General features: G+C 39.3%; 1 pseudogene; it reads right to left on the bottom strand.

The window, feature by feature from the left end:
- LOC143658429 (transmembrane protein 180 pseudogene) overlaps positions 1-11,671 on the bottom strand; it is a 35,970-nt pseudogene extending 24,299 nt beyond the window's left edge.
- Positions 11,672-12,262: the final 591 nt, after the last annotated feature.

Below are 12,262 nucleotides of genomic sequence, written 5' to 3'. Positions count from 1 at the left end.
ATTGGAAGACTAAATATTGTGTAGTTGTCAATTCTACCCAAATTGATTTACAGATTCAATGCAATCCCAATCAATATTCCAGCAATCTCCTTTGCAGAAATAGAATAGCCAATGATCAAATTTATTTGAAAAGGTAAGGGGCTCCCAATAGCCCAACATATCTTGACAAAGAAGAAAAAATTTGGAGGACTTATACTCCCTGGCTTTAATGCATATCACAAACTACAGTAGTCAAAACAGCATGGTAGTGACATATATATATATACCAATGGAATATATATATACCAATGGAATTGAATTAAGCATGCAGAAATAGACCTTCATACCTATGGCCAATTGATTTTTGTCAAGGTTGCCAAGTTCACTCTACTGGGTAAGAATAATCTCTTGAACAGGTGGTGTTGAGAGAGCTGGATATCCATATGAAGGAGAATGAAAGATATATTCTTTCACATATATAAAAATTATCCCAAGATGGATCAAAGACCTAACTATAGGTACCAGGACTGTAAATCTCTTAGAAAAACATGTAGGAGAGAATCTCCAATACCTTGTAGTAGGTGGTGGTTTCTTAGAGTACACCCAAAGCACAAGCAATGAAAGAAAAAAACAGATAAAAAATAAAAAAATTTGTGCATCAAAGGAATTTGTCATGAAAGTGAAAAAACAACCTACTCAATAGAAGAAAACATATGGAAACCACATATTCAAAAAAGGATTAATATTCAGCACATATAAAGGAAGCTTATATCTCGACAAAAAAAAGATAAATGACCAAATTAAAATATGAGCAAACAGCTTGAAAAGACATTTCTCCAAAGAGGAAATACAAATGTCTAAAGCATGTGAAAAGATGCTCAATGTCACAGTGATTAGGGAGATGCAAATCAGACCCACAGTGAGCATTTCACACCGACCATAATGGCTACTATTAAAAAAACAGAAAACTACAAATATTGGAGAGGATGTGGAAAAACAGGAACACTCATTTATTCTGGTGGAAATGTAGAATGATGCAGCTTCTGTGGAAGATAGCTTGGCAGTTCTTCAGGAAGCTACGTATAGAATTTGCATATGATCCAACAATCCTATTACTAGGTATATACCCAGAAGAATGGAAAGCAGGGATTTGAACAGATATTTGCACACCAGTGTTCATTGTGGCATTATTCACAATTGTTAAAAGATGGAAACAACCCAAATATCCATGAGCTGATGAATGGATAAAAAAACACACATAAACAATGGAATATTATTCAGCTGTAAAAGGGAATGATGCATGCAAAAACATAGATGAACCATGAGGACTTATGTTGAGCAAAATAAGCCAGTCATAAAAGGACAAATATTGTATGATCTTACTTTTATGAACTAATCATAATAAACCAACTCATAATGATAGAACATGGAATATAGGTTACCAGGACATAGATTGGGGTTAGAGAATGGGAATGGATGCTTAACGTGTACAGAATTTCTATTTAGGTTGATGGTGAATTTTGCAATAATAACACTGTCTTGTGGTGTTTATAACATGCTAAGTAAAATATAAAACCACACTAACATACAGGGTAAGGTTATAAGGTTATAATTATAAGGTTAAAATTTGGTGTTGAGCTTCCTGGAATTCAAAGCAAAAAGTAAAATAGCACTACTTTCAAAATCATTTTGTCTATAAATAATTCATTCTTAGTCCTTAGGAGAAATAAAACTTACTTGTGAAGCCAAAAATAAAATTCTAATTTGCCATTTAAAGAGGATGCACTGGACGGTGTCCTCAAAAACATCCCTATAATGAATGAAGTCATGTGTTTATTTACCAGTTTCTCAAAACATCTTTCTATATTAGCCAAGGGTAAAACATCAGGATATGGCTAGGTGAAGGTTGTTTTATCAGTGGCCAATACAATGTGATTAATCACTCAACTTGAGATTGTTCCCTGATTGGCAAAAAGACCATTTTTCTCAACCCTTATTCTTAATTAATATATTGAAATGACATTTGTGAACATATTTGGAATAGATTTTAGCCCTGACATAATAATTACCTTATATATAAATGATCTAAATGCACTAATTAAAAGACAGAGATTGGTAGAATGTATTAAAAATATTAGCTGTCTACAAAAAATCCTCAATTTAAATATTTAATGCTAGTAAAATTTTGAAGCACCAAAAATCCTGGTAAACTTATACCTTGCTTATGCTGATAAAAATTAGTCCAATGCTTTTGTAAGGTGATTTTTCAAGTTGCTAATGAAAGGCTAAAATTCAAAACAAAAACAGAAACACAAAATAACTTAAGCATTGAGTAGTATTAAAACTGTAGCTCTTTCCTCAGCAACTTGTTGATAATAGTATGACATATTATTTGGATGAAATTGTCATCTTTTTTCTACCTGCATGACTCACAGACTTCAGTATATTCAATCACATCAGCTCTGTAAATGGTTCAGTTCAGTTAAGACAAAGGTTTAAAAATGTTGAGTTTTCTATTCCCTAACTCCCTAATTCCCAGGAACATGATTGTCATTGAAAATTCAATAATCTAAAGAAAGAGAAATTAATTTTGGATCAAAGAAAAAAAACATTAAAGTTAGCCAGAGCTCAAGTCTGCTGATGTGTAGTGAAATGCTTTTATCTTTTCATCACTGTTCTACTACAGAAAAAAATTGCACCGATTTTTAATTTTTTGTTTCTATATCTTTTCATGCTGAAAATTGAAAGAGTAAATAAAAATCTATTATGTTGCTCCTCCTTCTTGCAGGAATTTTTGACCAGTAGAAGAACTGAATTTGAATTACTGAGATAAAGCCGGGGAATATTCAATCAACATGTTACTTAGGAACAGAAATAGAAATAACTTTTCCATCAATTTTCAAGAAGTTTCCATAACCCTAATACTAAAAGCTGATAAGATATTAGAAGAAAGTAAGTCTCACTCTGGAATATAGAGACTATGATCCTGAATAATATATTAGCAAATATAATGTTTCAGGCTCAAACTGGGAGAAAAGAAAATCTCTCAGCATGAATTACTATTTTATAAAATCATTTAGGTCCCCACACAGATTGATGAAAAGATTCTTGGAAGTTTGATCTGCCCAAGCAATGTAAAAAATATAAACCCAAACAAACAAACAACAAAAAAATCCCCAATACTTTTAGGGTAATTAAATGTCCTGAATAATGGAATATAATCCTGACTGCTTACTGATTTGTTTTTTTTTTTTTTTTTTTGCATGGACAGACACCGGGAATCTAGCATGGCCAGTGAGATCTCTGCCTGCTATGCCACTGTGGCTTGCCCTGTTTGTTTGTTTTTTATCACTGCAGTAAATTATGTACAGCTTTATGATGGGATTCTTGATTTAGTTCTTAAAATATATTAGCTTTATTATTTAGTAATTCTAACGGATTTCTTCCATAAAAAGTCCATAAATATTAACATATCTGATGGATTATAAAGGTCTGATGAAAGTGAGAAAATATTATGTCTGATATATGGTGACGATTTGACAATATCCCCCATTTATATTGTTTGTTCTTTATAGTTTTAGATAGCAAAAAGTGAAATTAATTAACAGCTCATGTCAGTGGAAGGAAAGATGTAGTATTAATGTAGTGAGTTTAGAATCTTCTACCAGGAGAAAATATATCATTGTATCTAGAAGTTTATGGTGATATTTTTTGCAGTTTTAGTAAATTCAGATTTACTAAACAGTTTAATTTGCTGCTAGAAATTATTTTCAATAGAATCTAAGATTTTGTTATTAAAGTAGAGAAATGACCATGTCATATAGTCACTCTTTCTCTATTGTAAGATATTTTGAAAATGAGATATACCTGGGTCTTCCTTATTTAAGGATTCTTCGACATTATACAAGTATTAATTAGGTGCTCATTGTGGCAGTGGGCTATGAGAGAGGCAGAGACAGAGAGAGATGGAGAGAGACACACACAGAAAGGTTCAGAGAGAGAGAGACAGATGGACATAGAGAGAATGAGTCAGAGAGAGAGCTAAAATAAATAGAAGACAAAGATTCTCCCCACAAAGAAAGGGATTGAATAAAGTAATGGTGGCAGAAACCCATGTAGGGAATGCCAATCTTTTAATGTCTTTTATAAACTGAACACATTTCTACATCTGGGCTAGAGATTTTAGAATTAAAAAAAAAAAAAAAAGTCTACTTAAATGAAAAATCTAGACCATGGTGATTCCCCCTAGTTTCAACATGTGTATGGAAAAGGTAAATGACAGCAAGCCCACTTGTGTTTTCCCCATAAACAAGAAGATTGTGAGGCATGATAAGATTTAAAATCATAGCTAATTTTTTTGAACACCATCTATGTGTCTGGCACTGTGCTAAGAATTTTACATACCCAATTGCCTATTCTTTATCCCAAACCTGTGAGGTTGTTGCTCTTTTTATCTCCATTTTCCATATGAGGAAATAAAAGCTTAGAAATAGAGCATTAATAAAGGAGAAAGTCTCTGTTGGTGCTATTATGTTTTTAACACTCCTAATACTTGCTGATCAGTTCTTCTCAAACTCTTTCTCTTTGTCAACAAGATAGAGCAAGCCCCAGGCTCAGAGTCCTTGGAAAGAAATAGTATGTAGGAAAAATGTAACTACATTATTTCATTTTCATTCTATCTTTTTTTATGTTAGTTTCTATTTATGACCAATGGTACTTGCACTTCATTTATAATAGTACTTACCCTAAGTTACCTTCTGAAATTCAAGTTTAAAACAAAGTGTGTCATTTAAAGATATTAAATAAATAAGGACAGCATTTATGAAATTGGTAAGTGAAAGATTGAAATTTGGGAAATAGTCTAGAATGTGTCACATCGATAACAGTCCATGTACACAATAAAATTCACTTGTATCTTACAAACATGTTTTCTGAGGATTTTAATTAAGTACATAGTACTGGGGTTTGCTATACTTGAGATGATTGATGGTTTTGAAAGTTAATGTCTCTAAATATATAGACTTATGTTGATGAAGCAAACATGCATATTATGAGCATTCATGATATTTATTTTATAAAGAGAAGAGGAAAAGAAAACCTGTTAAAACTTTAGATGTAGATGTTTTAGGCAAGACAAGTTCTGAATTTCAATTTCTGGCTTTACTTATATAACAGCTAACATTTACCCTAGTGACAACTATTCTCGCTGAGGGCCCCCCGGGGCTGAACTCTGTGCTAAGCATGCTATGCACATTCTTCCCAGTTTAACAACAACCATACAAAGACAATTGCTATTGACCCATTAATGTTTGAAGGAAATGGCTTAGGGAAGTTAAGAAACTTGTCTGCAATCAAAGTGACAAGAGCTGGAATTTGAATCTAAATTTTTCTGATTATAAATGGTTTTGACTTTATCATTCTTCTCTGTTGTCTCTCTCTTCCCTCTTAAATTGTAAGGAAATTAAGTGAAGAGAGAAAAAATGTTAGTCTTTAATATTTACCCTCATAGTCACCATTTCTGGTGCTTTTCATTCTTTTCTATAGATTTACAGTTCTATGTGGATCATTTCCATTCAACCTGAAGAACTTCCTTTAGTATTTCTTTGCATGTAGGCGTGCTACTGAAAATTTTTCTCAGTTTTTGTTTATGTGATAGTGTTTTTATTTCACTATAATTGTTAAAGGATAATTTTGCTGGTTATAAAATTCTGTGTTGACAATGTTTTTCTTTCAGCACTTTAAAGTTGTTATTCTTTTTGTCTTCCAATTACTAATATTTTTCATAAGAAGTTGGCCAACATTCATATAATAATTTCTTTTTTTATGATGTGTCATTTTTCTCTCTAGCTGGAACAGCTAAAGAAAAGAAAACCAAAAATATTTCGGGATTTTCTGTTTTGTTTTGGTTTTCAGGAGTTAGGTATGAGATATCTAATTGTGATTAACTGTATTTCTCCTGCATAGGGTTTATTGAACTTCTTGGATCTGTAAGTTGATATTTTTCATGAAATTTTGGGAATTTTATGCCATTATAACTTTTAAAACTTTTATTCCCCATTCTCTCTGTTTCAGTTTGCTAAAGCTGCCAAAATGTGATATACCAGAAATGGACTGGCTTTTAAGAATGGGGATTTAATGGCTTACAAATTTAAAGTTCTGAAGCTTTAAAAATGTCCAAACCAAGGCATCAACAGGACAATACCTTCTCTTTGAGGAATGTCTGCTGGTGGTCCAGGACCCTTCTGTCCACATGGCAGCATCTGTTAGTCCTTTCCTTCTGGACTTTCATAGCTTTCAGCTTCTGGCTACTTTTCTCTCAGCTTCTCTGGTTTCTCTTTGTTCTCGGTTTGTCCTTCTCTCTAAGCTACTCTAGGGATTTTTCCTGTATCTTTTTCTCTGTCTTTTATCCTCTTATAAGGGATTCCAGTAAGAGGATTAAGATCCACCCTGAATGAGGTAGGTTACATCTCAATTTAAGATCCTATTCACGATGGGTCTACACCCACAGGAATGGATTCGCTATAAGAATCTGTTTTTTTTTTCTGGGGTATATACAGCTTCAAACCATTACACTCTGTTTCTCCTTCCATTATGGTATGCCAGTCACACATGTGTCTTGCTCAGATCACAGAGGCTCTGTTTATTTTTTCAATATATAGTTTTAAACATGTAATCTTACTGGTTAATTGCTATTGCTCTATTTTAAAGTTCAGTGACTTTTTTTCTAGAATCTGTACTATGAACAGTGAATTTTCAATCCAGTGAATTTTCCATTTCATATATTGTACTTTTCACTTCTAAAATTTCCATTTAGTAGGTGGGCCATGGTGGCTTAGTGTCAGAATTCTTGCCTGCCATGCCGGAGACCCAGGTTCGATTCCCGGTGTCTGCCCATGCAAAACAAAAATTTTTCCATTTAGTTATTTTAATAGTTTCTGTTTCCTCCTGAGATTCCTTATATTTTTACCTATGAAGACCATGTTTTCATTTACGTTCTTATATATGTATAATAGCTGCTTTAAAGTCCTTGTCTGCATTCCAACATCCATACCATCTCAGTGCCTTTTCTATTGATGGCTTTTTTTTTTTTCACGTATATATCACATTTTCTTGCTTCTTCACATGACTTATAAATTTTTATTGTATGTTGAACATGGCACATGATATCTCTTAAGGGGTCTGGATTATGTGGTCTTCCTTTAAAGAGTGGTGAGTTAATTAATTTATTGCACATGCTTTAGAATCTCTCAATACCACAGTATTTTTTTCTGCTAAGCTTTGTGGCATATTGCCCCGTTCAGATGTATCCAGGATTTCTCCATACAAACTTCTGGTGCCCCTCTGTTTGTGTAGCTCCTTCCTCTACAGAATTCTGTCTTACAAGTTCCAGCTGCTTTGGTCCTCTCAAATTCTAGTCTCTGTAGTTTCAGCCCAGCAAGACCATCATGCGTAGCCTGGGGTTCACACTCCTGCACCACTGTCAGGAAACTGTCCCCCATAGAGAGCTACTGTAAACAAGCACTTTGCTGTCTGTTGTTGAATGCTTGAAAATAGTTATCTTGTATATTTTATTCAGTTTTATAGAAATTCATGGCAGGTGGACAAACCCACTACCAGTTACTCCATCCTGGATGATACAGATGTTTTCCTCATTTTTCTCTTCCTTCCTTGCTTCAAAACACCTTCCTTCCAAAAGGATGTCACCATAAACCTGTTTATCATCTTTCTACTTTCTAAGACATAGTTCCATGTCTCTCTTTCAATTCCTCTACTGGTTGCATTCATATTATACTGACTTATTTAATCTTAATCAAATAAAAGTGTGTTAAGTCATCTAATATGGACCAGGTACTCCAGGTGATGGAGGCATCAAGTTAAATCACAGTATCTTCCTGCAAAGAGTTCACAGTAATGGAAGAAAGCCATAGAAATAATTAAAATAAGTGAGATAATTGCTAACACTGAGGAGGTAAAGGTTATAGGAGAAACTAACTGTGGTGGGGAATGAATCCTGGACCTCTTCATAGTCAAAGGAGAATTGAAGAACAGTCTTAAAGGAATACAGGAGGCAAGCAAGAAACAGGGAAAGCATTTGTTGTGGGTTGAATTATGTTCCTCAAAAAATATATTTAAGTCCTAGCCCCAACTGTATATTTTTTGCATGCTTTTTTGGGAAACATACAACTTCCCTAATGTTAGAAAAAAACATTACAGAGGCACTTTTCTAAAGTACAAAACCCTATGCTAAGATGAAAGGGACAGTTTTTATTTAAATTTTTATTTTTTAATATTGTATTGTAAAAACTACAAACATTCTTGATATATAAACACCCCGTGCATGGTGTACAATCAATGGCTCACAATATCATCACATGGTTGTGTATTCAACACCAGGTTCATTTTCTTGAACATTGGCATCACTCCAGCAAAAGAAATTAAAAAAAAACTCATACATATCACACCCCTTACTACTCCCAGAGAGGGACGGTTTTCAGATGAGCAATCCTTGGAGCATTTATAGAAACTTGAACCCTTGGTGTGAAATGAAAGTAACAACCAACATTAACTGGTCTATGCCAAAGAAGTCTGTTCCACTTCAGAGACTTGCACTCCTTTTTTGTCCTTAATTGATAGAGATCACAGCCAGTGCACTTGTAGCTCAAATGAGTGTCCATGCAGGTGCCACTACTGAGGCACAGGTTGGGCTGACGCCAAGATAAAGAGTGGTGCTGGGTGTTCCTGGCTGCACAGGAACACTGGGCACTGCTCAGAGCTGCTGCTGAGGTCAAGGAAGAATTTCCAGGGTGACCATGGTGGGATCATGGCCATAGTCAGATCGGCTGACACAACCCATACTGTAGCTACAGTTGGATGCAACATAGGCCAATCCAGGTGATGGAAACATGCTCTCCAACTGCAGAGGAGAATAATCCAATTTCATACTGTTTACATTATTTCTTGGAAACACATCACCCTGAATTACACTATGTGCAGATGATGGAATATACTATGGCTGTTAAAAATGATGTTGTAGAAGAATATATAACAGCCTGAAATCATAATCATAAAACGTTAAGAAAAAAGCTATTATTGCAAGATGGCCCTAAATACAGGGGAAAAATGGTTGAGGAATAGACACTAAAATGTTAACAGTGTTAAATTTACTAGAATTATAGGTGATTTTGAGTTTGCTTTGCTTTGCTTATCTGCATTTGCCAAATTTTTCAAATGAATTACTTGAAAATTGAAGGAGGAGGTGGTGGTAACTATCTTATAAAAAACAGCTGTGGAAGTTTGTCCGGCGCCGTCTCGCTCAGCTTCTGATCCCCGGCCGGCGGAGGGAACAGGAGGGAGAGAGAGGCAGACGCAGACAAACCGACTCAAGTGACAGACACGGGTTCGAGACACGCTGCAGTTGTGAGCACAGACCTTTACTGGAGCTAAGCTTGCAAGCTCTGTTACAAATTCCGCGCGGGACAGAATACCCCGCGGGGGAACAACCTCTATGCGGCCGTCAGGTACGGCTCCCTATGGGTCGTCTCCCCCCACCCTGTCCGGGTAACCTCTTATATACTGTGCCCAAACCCAATAGGTTAGTGCCACGTATACAGAGGTGATTGGAAGATAGGGTTGGTGGGCGCGTGCGTCATACGCGGAAACAGGATGCGGGCGCCATCTTGACTCACTCGATGGGCGGGGGGGAACTCTAGAGCAGGCCGCAGCGTGTCCACTAGGCCAGACCCGGGAGGCGGCTCTCCACATCTCCCCTTTTTTTATTTATTTTGACCCAGTGTCTCCATTGATGAGTGTGCTCCCGTGGGCCTGAGTGGCCCACTACATGTTTTGGTGCTTTGGGGAGTCTGGACTAGGCTTGCTAGGCACCAACCAGAATGCCACCTCATATAGAGACTGGAGAGCCCGTGAGCTGGAAACCACGTGACTCTCCCTGCAGTGCTTCGCCTCGCAACTGGGTTATGAGGGGGGGCAGGAGAGCGGCAACCAGAATCGAGAGTGTCGCTAGGTGTCTCTGTGCAATGGCTGGAGTCTAGTCTGGCCAGGACTGCGACTTCGCCTAAGAGATCAGCCTACGACCAAAATTATGACTGCTGGTGCCGCCTTTTATACCCGGGACACAGCCATGGGCCTTGCAGCGGGTCTTGCTTTCGAGCGTCCCGCCCTGAGTGGCCGGGATGGGTCATACGGTGAAATGGGGGACTGGGCAGCAGGACGGTCGTTGTCAGGAGCACCAGGGGCGAGTGACATAGCCAACATGGTAGTAACACGCAATTGCTGCTGTGTCTGGAACAAGCGTTCTAACAAGCATTTAACAGTGACTAATCCCACTAATAGTCCCACCGCTACGAGAATCCAAGTAGTCAAATTGGGCCAAGAGAACCAAGAGGTGACTCGGTTCCACAGACTTTGTACAGTCTCGCCCAGTTTGGAAAGGTCGAAGGCAACGGGGGTTAACTTGATCTTCCCAAGCACTTTAAGGTCTGATTCCACCTGTTGGGAGAGCGGGGGGTATTAAAACTGGTCCCCCCTTCTAAACAGTCGAAGGGTGACCGGCGTTTTCGTTGCCATCTCGTCAGTCGCCGCCGTCATCAGCAGAGTTGGAGGCCTGATCTGATGGTTCAGGTTGAAGGCTTGTTGGTTTTTTGGGCAACAGCTCCGTGGCCTCCTCGGGCGATGTCACAGTTCTCACCAGTCTTTCCGGAACCCACACTGGTTGACGTCCTGGCTCCTGGGGAAAAACACAAACAGAGCCTCTGGCCCAGCTGAGCACGGGGTCAGGGCCTTGCCACTGTCCCGACAGGACATCCTTCCATCGGACTAGACCTCTATGTGGAGGACTCGGAGTGGTGTGTTGAAGGGCAGGTGTCATTCCCTGTGAATTTTCATTTAAAAAATTGTACGTAAACAAGGCTATAGACAGTTGAGCCTTTGGGGACAGGCCGTGACCTATTCCCCCTTTCTGTTTCTTTAGTAAGTCTTTGAGAGACCTGTGAGCTCTCTTAATCACTCCTTGTCCTTGAGGGTTGTAAGGGATGCCATGTTTTAATTGTACTTCCATATTATCACAAAATTTTTGGAAGGTTCTACTGGTATAAGCAGGTCCATTATCTGTCTTTAATATTTTTGGCTTACCCCACGCTGCCCAAGCGGCAAGGCAGTGTGCAATGACTTGGTGGACTTTTTCTCCTGTCTCAGCAGAGGCAAATAATATCTGAGAACATGTGTCTACTGACACATGCAGGTATTTAATTTTACCATACTCTGAATAAAATGGAGGGCAGACGGAATTACCTGATGCTGCCACTCGAGGGAGCCCTTGCCTACCATCCACCGGAAGGCGCCGCGTCTCTAGGGGCGCAGCAGTAGGCGCGGGCGGGGCGGAGGGCAGCGGGGGCGAGACCGGGAGCCCCCCCAGATCGATCAGCAGAGGTGCGCCTGCACTCTCGGCCTCGTCACCATCTGACTCTGAGTCAGAGTCGTCTGAACTAGCGCCAGACTCTGGCGGCTTACAAGTGGGCGGCTCACTTTCACAGGAGCCGTCCGCTGACGAAGCCGACCGAGTCTCTTGAAGCGCGTGCCGCGCCTGTAGCAGGGCAGGGGATGGACTAAGGCCCGTAGCTTCTGTCTCAAGACAGGCACGGACGGTCTCCCAGATGGGGACTAGGATCGGGTCCATGCATAGGCCCGTCCGGCGCGCCCGATTTATGTCGTTACCAAGTTTTATCCAAGAAGGCAAGCTGAGGCTACCGGAATGGGCGAACCAAGGGGCAAAGGTAGCAACATCGTCAAGGAACCGCAGGAGGGAACTCTTCTTAACTGAGATGCCCCGCTGCTTCAAAAGGGTCTTTAAGGGAGCTAACAAAGGTGAACTTCCGGACTGCCCCATGTTTGCAGTCGGCACTGTACTTTAATCACTCGGAGAGCTCTTCCGAGTCCCCGGGGCTACCTGAAAGCCCGCGGGCCTTAACTCTCACGTAATAAGAAGTACTCACCTTCTCGCGGTGATCAGGCGCGGGAAGTCCGCTGCGAGCTCAGGATGCACGTCCTTCTCAGTTCAAGAAGAGACAGTACGGCTCTCCTTGCAGAAGAGGTGTCGAGAGAGGAGGGTCCCCGTACGGGCCACCACTTGTCCGGCGCCGTCTCACTCAGCTTCTGATCCCCGGCCGGCGGAGGGAACAGGAGGGAGAGAGAGGCAGACGCAGACAAACCGACTCAAGTGACAGACACGGGTTCGAGACACGCTGCAGTTGTGAGCACAGACCTTTAC

Source organism: Tamandua tetradactyla, chromosome 16 (assembly GCF_023851605.1).
Source record: "Tamandua tetradactyla isolate mTamTet1 chromosome 16, mTamTet1.pri, whole genome shotgun sequence".
Classification (NCBI taxonomy): Eukaryota; Metazoa; Chordata; class Mammalia; order Pilosa; family Myrmecophagidae; genus Tamandua; species Tamandua tetradactyla.
This window is presented reverse-complemented; position numbering and strand designations above follow the sequence as displayed.